This window comes from Ipomoea triloba, chromosome 14 (genome assembly GCF_003576645.1).
Source record: "Ipomoea triloba cultivar NCNSP0323 chromosome 14, ASM357664v1".
Classification (NCBI taxonomy): domain Eukaryota; kingdom Viridiplantae; phylum Streptophyta; class Magnoliopsida; order Solanales; family Convolvulaceae; genus Ipomoea; species Ipomoea triloba.
The window spans coordinates 14,084,551-14,095,177 of record NC_044929.1 but is presented as its reverse complement, the minus strand read 5'-3'; the positions used below and the strand labels follow the sequence as shown (position 1 = coordinate 14,095,177).

Genomic DNA, 10,627 nt, shown 5'->3' with positions numbered 1-10,627 from the left:
CCCCGACTTTTAATTTGAACAATTTAGGTCCCTTGACTTTCAAATTATTTCCAATGTTGGTCATTTTGTCAAATTTTGGTTAAGTTGAGGTCAAATGAAAGGGGTAAAATTATCCGTTCACATGTTTAATGTATTATTACTCGTATTTCTTCTGTCCTATACGCTGTATATATGAATATGATCTCAGTCAAAGTCTAAATCGGAACCATTAATCTCAGTCAAAGTCTCTTCGACTGAGATTATATTCATATATATAGCGTATAGGACAGGAGAAATACGAGTAATAATACACTATACAGGTGAACGGACAATTTTACCCCTTCATTTGACCTCAACTTAATCAAAATTTGACTAAAGGACCGACATTGGAAAGAATTTGAAAGTCAAGGGACTTAAATTGTCCAAATTAAAAGTCGGGGACTAATTTTGGAAAATCAACATAGTCGGAGGACCATTGGTGGAATTAACTCAAATCATTATTAAAAATGTCAATGTAGGCAATAGAATATCGTGACATACTTTATTGACGCATTGAAAATTAAAAATGCCGAGACTATAACAATGTTGCAATCAATCTTGTAAATCCAGAAAATGAAAAAATTTTAAAAAATAGTCACTGTTGCGGCATTCATTTGATTATGTATGTAAAATGTTTATTGTGCATCCTTTAAATATATTAGAACTAATATAAATTTACAATTCATTTCATTTTATAGACTCAACTTGTTTGGATTAAAGGCAAAATCAGCCTCATATCAACCTTGACAACAAAAACACTTAGTATTCGGGCCATTGTTGTTACTATCAAGTAAACAAGTTATAGAATTGGTAGAACAAGAGGTACTACTCATGAACCTTCTACAAATATAATAAATATTAATATTTTGTACAATACTTTCACATGAGAATCTACAACACACATCTATTAACACATGAAACATGTAGGGGAAAAAAATTATCACTGCCAAGTATCAACAGACGGTTGCAAGATCAATAGTTGATACTTGATAGTACAACTAATATCATATTTATATACACGACAAGGCAATTCAAATCCATAACTTCCTACTCCATAATCTTATTGCATGATGCTGTCGTCTATGCTACCACTAGTCACCCAATTGCACATGACACATTGCTAATAAAAAAAAAAAGAAGAGGACATGTACTAAAGGTGAAGACAATGACAATGCTACCCAAAAGAGAATTAAGAAGATTTAGAAATATTCAAACCAAAAGTAATATTTATTTAGTATCGTTTTTAGACTAGCGTTATTACAAAGTTGCAAACATTTATTTTAGTGACAATTATAATTAGTATCTTCTATATTATATTGTATTCATATACTTTGAATTACCGATTTAAATAAACAAATTCAAGTTTTCAAAAAAAAAAAATAAATTCAACATTCAATTACCTATGCATGAACATCTCTTATATAATATTGCATTGATATACTTTCAAGTATTTATTTTTAAAAATATATATTGGGCATTATCTCATTCGCACAATGCGCGTGCAAAAACTAATAAAATCTAATAAGGGCGAATGAAGATTATACCCTTTATTTATGTCCTTTTTTTCATTAAGTTTTTTTAATACTTTATATTATAAGAGTTGTACTATACAATATTTTGGACAAATATACCTTTAATTTATCGTTATAACTTCCGTTATCTTTTCCACTATTGTTACCATGCACATACATCCACCATATATTTCCTTATCTTTTTCAGTAATTGTAATATATACACATTATAAATATTAGTTATATATTAGTTATTTACTAAAATATAAATATCAAATTTATAACAATGTTTTACATTATTATTTATTTATTTATTTACAATAATATAAATATCTAAAATCTAAATAAATATAATATTTTAATATAAAGTATTAATATTGGGCACCTATATATGTGCATCGCGCATAAAAAACTAGTTCAATAATATCCATCAACATTAAATATACTTTTAAAAATCTTAGCTTTTAATTAATTTAAAAGTATTTTTTTTCTAAACGGAGGTAATATTTATTGTTTTCTTCGTTCTATGCAAATTCAGTTCTTATTTTTTTTCGCATTATTATATTTACCATTTTTTAAAATTAATTTTGTTATTTTAAATTTTTTATTTAATAAAATTTTTAATTAATGATAAATTAGTTAAAATTAAAAAATTAAAATGTAAATAATTTTTTTCTTAACCATCATTAATTTAATTAGATAAATAAAATGGGACAAATTTAGTATAAATTATAATTTTTAGAAGATTTTTAAAAACTATAATTTTTTATTAAATAAATAGCAAGATATATCCAATAAAGATCAACTATTTTATTAATTAAATATTTTTATGATCTTTAATTTATAATTAAATACTTGTTATGATCTTTAATTTATAATTTATTTCAAATATACCAAACATAGGGTGACAAGAAAATGGGAAAGCAGTCTCTTATATTGTTATTTTTTAAATGTAATTCAAGAGCAATGAAGATTTCACAAGAATGTGGAGGGTTAAATCACATAATTCTTTTTCAAAAAAAAAATCACATAATTCAATAGATTATTAATTGGGAGGATCAATGACTATTAACTTGATAGGGCTCGATCCTAATGTCAACGCCCACCATTTGCAACCCAAGAAGTACCAACTGAGCTTCCAACTTGTTTTATTGGTATATGTACTAAGAGCATCTACATAAGAAAATATTGTGTGGTTTATGTCAGACTATGAACTTGAAAAAGCAAACTTGAACGGGTGTGGAGGCTAAAGTTTGAAAAAATAATTTCCAAACAAATATGGAGCTCATGTCAGGAATGGCAGAGAAAATAAAAAAATAATAATAAACAAACAAACGCGAAGTGCGCGGTTGAGTGCACATCACGCCCAGCGGGCGCGTGTTCCTGGGGCGAGTCAGAGTGGCTGCCAGACTTTATACAACCTTTTCATTTTTTTTTTTTTTGTTTTTAAATTGTAAGAATTTGCTTTTCTTTTCAATTTTCTTTTTCTCTTTTTTTTTTTTTTTCTTTCCTCACATATTCTCTTTTCTAATCACACTTACAAAAACTCCTCAATTACTGCGAAATAACACTACTGATAAGGATGCTCCAATAGACAAGCCAATAAACTTTCAAGAATTACTTAACACTGCAGCAGACTTAATTTGCATCATATTGCCAAATAAAAGGAAAAGAGTTACATACTAGTCTGCTTACTGCCACCCCATGATTGGACATCCAAATACTGAGTATATATATAATAAGATTCATTCCTAAGACTGAAAGTTAAAATACACAGTATATGATTCATCCCTCAAACTAAGTAATGGAGCCAATAAAAAGTTCCTTTCTGGTCCTTTTGCCACAAAACTGATAGGGTGATATTCACTGATCCCAGTTTCCAGTTTAAAACTTGCAGCCTGTTTGAATCCAGCATCTGAGGACCCATCCATGCAGCTAAGCTTCACACCTAAACCGGGTTTATAATCCACGCCACTATAAACATAACACCCTTTCTGCGACGTGGATTCTAAGGATACTGTCCCGTTTTTCCCGTCTAAACCAGTGCTCAAAAGAAAGGCAGAAGAGCCACTGTGGTCTGAAGAACTTGCCACTACCAAGTTGTTGTCTTTTCCTTGATGCATCACAACCATTCCTGGATAGTCGAATGGCTCTAACGTGACAAGTTTCCCTATGAAGTCTGAATGCGTTTTAGAAGTGTCTTTTGAGATTAGACGGAAGGTGGCTCTGATGGCAGAATCTGTTCCGGTTTCAGGGTATTTGTCCATGTTGATTGATTGATTTGAGTTTGTAAGAATGAAAACATCGTTCCCGGATTCTTGGGTAAGAGAAATTAGACGAGAATTTTCAGTTGCAACTGGGGCTATCCAGTCTGAAGGAGAATCAGATGGTGTTGCTTTAATAACCCAATCTCCATTGGAGAGACCAGCTAGAAGGTATGGACCATAAATGATTGCCTGCACAGAAGCGTATTCTGACCTATCATCTGAAGCACCAAACAGACAGAATAAGGTGTTATACTAACACAGGCGAGGCGAGGCAGCTAAAGATCTCACAATACCAGTGTATGTTTTAATTAAAGTCCGATTGTTTAATACCTTTAATGGCTTCGGTTCTAATACTCATAGGCAGCTCAAGAGTAATTTTGTCACCAGAGGCCCAACTTCTGGTAATTGATAGGAAGTTGCCTGCATCAATATTAATATTGAGGTGAAACAGAGTAATGGAACCGAACAACAAAAGAAAAGAAAAGAGCTCATATATACATACCTGGTGGTGGTAGAGATACAGCTTCTCCATTTAGCAATGCCTTTGCACCACTTGCATATGTCCAAATTGGTACTCTCAAATGTAATGTAGACGATACACTAGATGACCGCTACAGGAGACAGAAGACATAAGAAGCGACACTTTTTTTTTTTTTTTTTTTTTTTTTAATTTGGATTTATTTCATATTTTAAAGTGAAACAGATAGATACCTGCTTTGATGTTATTGTAATTGTGACGAGAAGGCGATTATCCTGTGAACCAACTGGATCTACACTCTGGGTCAGCGTAATCTGACCAGATTCCCAATCAAGTGAGCTAGATATGTACTGAATAATGTAGATTCCTGGAACTTTTCCTTGTTCTTCAAAGTATATAGAATCTCCCAACTTGGAAAAGGATTCAATTCCTATCCAAAAACCAAGAAATCAAGTCCATAAACACAGTTAAATAATATAGCTTTTCCGCCTATATATGAATTCATATATACCTGTCCCGTAGCAGCACCAGAAAGAATCGAATTGTGTTCCCCATCCATGGTGAGTTTTGGCCTTGGAAGCACCAGGATTTAGTGGAAGCATATAAATCATGACTCCAGGGTCTGCTCCTCTCTGGATGCTAAGAACTCCATTTGTTAAGGCTCTCTCATAATAATCAGCGTAAGCCATTTCCTTGGTCCATCTGAACAGGTTTCGAGAGACCAGCAAACAAATTTAAAATATACGCATTTAGAACCAAACATATACGCATTAAGATAGATTCATCAGACACGCACCTTCAGCATGTTATAAGTTGAACATGATTCTTCATTCTCGCTCTGTAGTGTGGTAGCCAACCTCTTCGGATCAGACCTGATCAGATCAGAGAATGAAAATTAAACAAAATTTCAACTGTCCTGTCACTCTGTCAGATATGAATCAAACCATAAAGGAAGGGAACTTGTTTATAAATAAATATAGTATAATGAATATCACTCGATCTTTATACCAGAATTCATTAACTGCTGTTCCTCCAGTTGCATAGGCGTGCAAAGTATTGACAATATCCATAAAATAAGTCCCAATTTCCTTGATAAACAAAGAAAAACGAGCTCAGAATTGAAGAGAAGATACATTTTTTGTTGGTTATGCATCAAGCTCACAGCTTCTTTCTATTATCATTAAATTCAGTACGAGATCAAGTCACATACATAAGGTCTTGAAATAGAAATATGCATCTAGTGTAGTGTACCTTATAAATTGGATCGCCAGTTATTTCATAACGCATTTGAGATCCAATGACAATTGGGATGTGTGTGTTTGCATGAAAACCTGATAAGTCATCAGCCTAAACACACAAAACAATGACAACGAAGAAATAGATCAGAATTACGCTTTCATTGCACCAAAACATATATAATCAAAGAGAAACTGATCAACCAAGAATAATCATATAATTAGCCACTGAAGTTGAATTTGAAGAAAACTGTGATTGATGGCTACCTTAACTGCCAGCAGACCCAGAAAACATGGTTGGTCAAAAAGGTGAGCCAACAATAAGTGCTTTGGATCAGCCTGCATGCAGTGTATTCAAAAACAAAACGATGAAATAAGGAAGGATTAAGAATATATATATATATATGCAATGTATTATGGATAAGTTATACATACGCACCGTTATGCTGTACAACCTATAAAGAACATCATTCATACCGCCAGTTTCTTCATTTAAGGATAACCAGTGTCTTTCAATCGTATATTTTGAGATCACATTTTGCACACGGTTATAAAAGTAATCAACCATCCAGGTTGTCATTTTCAAAGCTTGAGAATTGCCAGCAACTGTGTACTGATCCAACAGACCTGCCAAAACCTGTCCAACAAACTCCCACATGGACTAGTCTCAAACAAATACATATTTAATCACTGCAAAACAAACTGAATTGAAGCATATATATTCAATTCTACCTTGTGAATCGTATAGTATGGTGCCCATACAGGCTTTATAGCTTCAAAGCGGTCGAAAAACTCAGATGGGAAAGCAGATAAATATCCCGATCCCATTTTCTTTTGACAGGCCGATAACGAAGAAACAACAGCAGACATTTTCACTTTCAGAGTGTCATTGTGTGTACTAGCCCACATTTGTGCTGAGGCACTAAGGTAATGCCCTTCAGTATGTAAATGTAAATTTAAATAAGCAACCTAGCTATCCTCCATGGCATGATTAAAGCTGAAGCTGTATATTTAAAACACGAATTGATCGAACTAACCTACAAAATGACCTCGAAGCTCAATAGTTTCTCCCTCCCATCCTCCATATGGCTCACCAGGAGTGTCCAAACCAGCAGTCTTCCTGAAGCTCCACACCAGTCTATCAACATCCAACATCAACAAGTACTCCAAGTTAGTTTGTTGAGCTCTTCCATGGATCGAATTCGGGTCTAGCCTCACATCATTGAGCGAAACTTCATTCAGAAAACCTCCAGACTTCTTTATCTTCTTATACATCATCATCCAATCAAATGCATCTTCCTCCTTCAACATCTTCCTCGGAAGCAAATTAGACCAGGCCGAATCATCGGTGGGAGTCAAATGGTAGTGACCAAACATTTATTTTCTCCAGCTTTCATTCTTTGATGATAAGAGCTCATATCTCACAGTGTGAGATGACAGATGATTACGAGTCTTAGTACATTCCTTGCTCACAACAAATCCACACATAAACCAAAACATAACCACTCCCAACATCAACAAACACCTCATCTTTTTGTAACAATGATCTCTCATCTTTCAATCAAAAGTAAACCACTAAACCACAAAGTAGGATAAATATATATGTATATGAATACAACCTCAGGATAACATTTTGCTATCAAGATGGTACGTACCAAATTTCTCTCTTACTATGTATGGAATAAAAATAATACTTCATAATTACTTATATAGTAAAAAATCTTATATTCATAATTATCAAATTTACTTGTATCCTTAAAAATCTTATATTTCTATTTGTAGAAAAATAATGCAAAACAATTTAATTACAACAGATGGATATATTATAAATGAAGCAAGCTAACCCAAGAAGACGGGAGCAAGGAGGACTCAAGCGGACCCGAGGTTCCGAGGTAGAGCCCTGTACTCAACCCGGGTGGCCCAGGCCGAGCCTATGCTTGGGCCTCGGCCCACCAAGCCTAACCAACTCCCTCTTTTTATGGAGATGGTTACAACCAACTCCCCTTTTTAGGGGGGCGCGGTTAGGTTGTTTAGCATGTATAAAATGCTTCCTTATTGTCTCATTAAGACATTCCTATCTATTGTTGTCCTAATCCATTCTTGTAATAGCATTACATTTTCTTTGTGGTAGCTTGACAACTACGATCTATTACAATATTGGATTTCCGTTATACACATACTCTTTGTCTTTTCTATCGCATTATTATCCCTTTATTATTTCCTTTATTTATTGGTGCTTTCATTGAAAGTTCGACGTTAGGCTCGAGTGTGCTAACGGGGATCGGTCCAACTCTCGTAACTTGAACGGTTCCCGTAACACCCACATCACCCCAAGCGGGAACGGTCCTAACGGGGCCGCCAACCATCAGTGAACCCTCTCCATGAGGTCGGCGGGGAACCTGAGGGATCATCTCACCAACAATCGTAACGGCAGTCAGCACCTACCGCCCCTCCACCAGCCCCAGCCCCTAGAGGGGTGGGCCGCTATCCAGCAAGTCGCTATTGCGCTCACTCGCCTCGTGGAAGGACTCCAATCCCCCAAGCTTGGCCCCGAGGCCTCTTGCTGAACGCCTACACTTACCCCCTCAACAGAACCGCTAGCCGGCAACAAACTCTCTATAAGGTCGGAAGGTTGGCTCTCGTCGCCCCCTTTCGGCCCAGCGCTTCCAAGAAGGGGTAGCCGCGATCCAACAAGTCGCCGCCCTATTCACTCATCTCGTGGAGGGGCTCCAGGGAGGTATCCGAGCCCCCTAGCTCAGCCAAAGGGCCTCTCGTGAAGTGTTGACCTCCACATCGAGCCCCTTAGGGAGTATGGTGGGCCAAGTACCAGACATACCCGAGCCCCAAGGACCCTAGCCGAGGGGAAGGTAACCTCACCCCGACCATCCGATAGGCGGGGAAGAGGCAAGGTTAGCCGAGACTGGCAAGTGTCATGTCTAGAGTAAATTTAGGATTTTCCATGTCTGTGTTTGCCCTAAAGTTAGTCCACTTAGAGACTAAACCATCACTATCAGACTCATTTATTGACGCATCATCAGAAAAGTTTGAACAATCATTAAGATTAGACCCACTAAAACCACATTTTCTTACTGTTTCTACCTCTGTATCTGCTCCGTTTTTTTTTTATCACCTGCCCCCACATATTCAACACTGGGATCCACATGATTATCAAATTCAAAGTCATTAATAATATCAACATACTTATCCCCCACATATTCACTGTCATTTTCCTCAATACCCTCACCTGTACAATTCAACCTAAATTTACCACATTCAATAAAAATAATATGCACAACGGTAATTCCAACATATTGGTCCCCACAATGTGAATACTTTAACATAAAAAACAAAGCACATTAAACCCATTACTTTATAGAATGACCAATATTTGCATATGAAAACACAGTACAAGAAAACACATTATGAATATAATACTTTACGCAATACAGCATAACACATTAGCCAATACAACAAAACACATTGTCCAATAATTTACACACAACCAACTCGAAACCCAATTTGTTTTACTCACAAAATCAAAATCGAAACCCAATTTCTTCTACTAAAAAAACCAAAGTCAAAACACTCAATGCGAAAGAAAAACTTGTATATAATGAAGGAGACTAACCATACTCTTTTATCGGTTGCTCACTTTCTTCTCTCAGATAATCCATGGTTAACTTCAATGGAAGAATGAAGTTGTTGGCGAGCTCCTTCAATGGCAAAATGAAGTCGTTGTCGAGCTTCTTCAATGACAACAATTTGGAATTTCTACAACTAAGGATTACAATGGAGGATTTCTTTTCATTGGCAGGTGAGGGATTTCTTATAGGAAAAGATTATAATAAAAGATGGATTTCTTTTGCATTGGTAGGTCAGGCGATTGGGTTTAATGGAATTCAAAAAATAGTTTGATTTTAATTACAAATGGACAAAAATACCCTTATTATTTTAAGAATCCGGCCTGTCCTAACCTCTCCAGTGACCGGAGTGATGGACTTTGATAGTAAAACAATAGTGGGATGAGTTTTGGTAGGAATTAACCAAAATTATCATATTGCTAATACTCGTAACCCTAACATTATCAATATCATTAGAGATGATTAAATTAGAGGCAGACGAAGAATTTACCTCATCTTCTTTTTCCATTAAGCATAGCTCTTCTTCATCTTTGGCGAACATGCATATAGACCCTTCTCGTGATCCGAGCTCTAAATTTTATCACTTGAGCTTGAGGATTCAAATTCAGCATTTGCCTTCTTGGGTTCATCTAAGAACCAGACTTTTTCTTCTTTGGTCACTTCTCAATTGACTTTTTTAGTCACCTTTCGAGTGTCGATTATTGATTTCTCTAGGAGAACTTCTCGACTCCTATTTGTTGGATCTTGACTCACTTCCATTTTGGTGATTGCTCACCAATGGATAAAGGCATTATGCTTTGGAAATACTTGGTCGCCTATAGTTGTAGCAAACGTTTTGCACTTCATCCGCTCCTTTATTTCTCGAGCAAGATGACTTCTCAGACGACCTTTTTCTTTAAGAACGATGGACTTGCTTAGCTTAAATAGTTATTCTTCCTCACGAACCTTTTGAATTTACAAAACAAAACGATGGACTTTAACTCCATACAACAACTTTTAGTGGGCACAGCATGCCCACTAAAACGTAACTAATACATATTAAAGACAAGTAGGTAGGAAAATGATATATGTACTACCATGAAGTATAACTCTCACCACGTGTACAAATTTTATTAAGTAAATAAAAGTGAATGAAAAAAAAAATAGTGGCCCACTTTGTTTTTTAAATCAATCGAAGGATGATACCTCAACTGGGAGTAAAAAATGGAAGTACATATAATATTACTCGAGTAGGTCCGACCATAACAATCGAAAATGTCTCCAACTAAGCTTACACGAAGTTCACCATCCCCACACACACATAAAAATTAAAAAGAAAATAAACATCTAGCAATTCAGTCATCAAAAACCTTCCTAAATAGTTTTAGAGTTTATTCAAGTTCGGTGGCTTTAATTACTTCCCAAAAAGTTCAGTAGTTTTTTTTTTTTAATTGGAAAACTAAAAATAAAAAATTAAATTCCCAGGAGTCCAGGTGTC

General features: G+C 35.3%; 1 pseudogene; it reads right to left on the bottom strand.

The window, feature by feature from the left end:
• Positions 1–3,259: 3,259 nt before the first annotated feature.
• LOC116004531 lies at positions 3,260–7,240 on the bottom strand (annotated as a pseudogene).
• Positions 7,241–10,627: the final 3,387 nt, after the last annotated feature.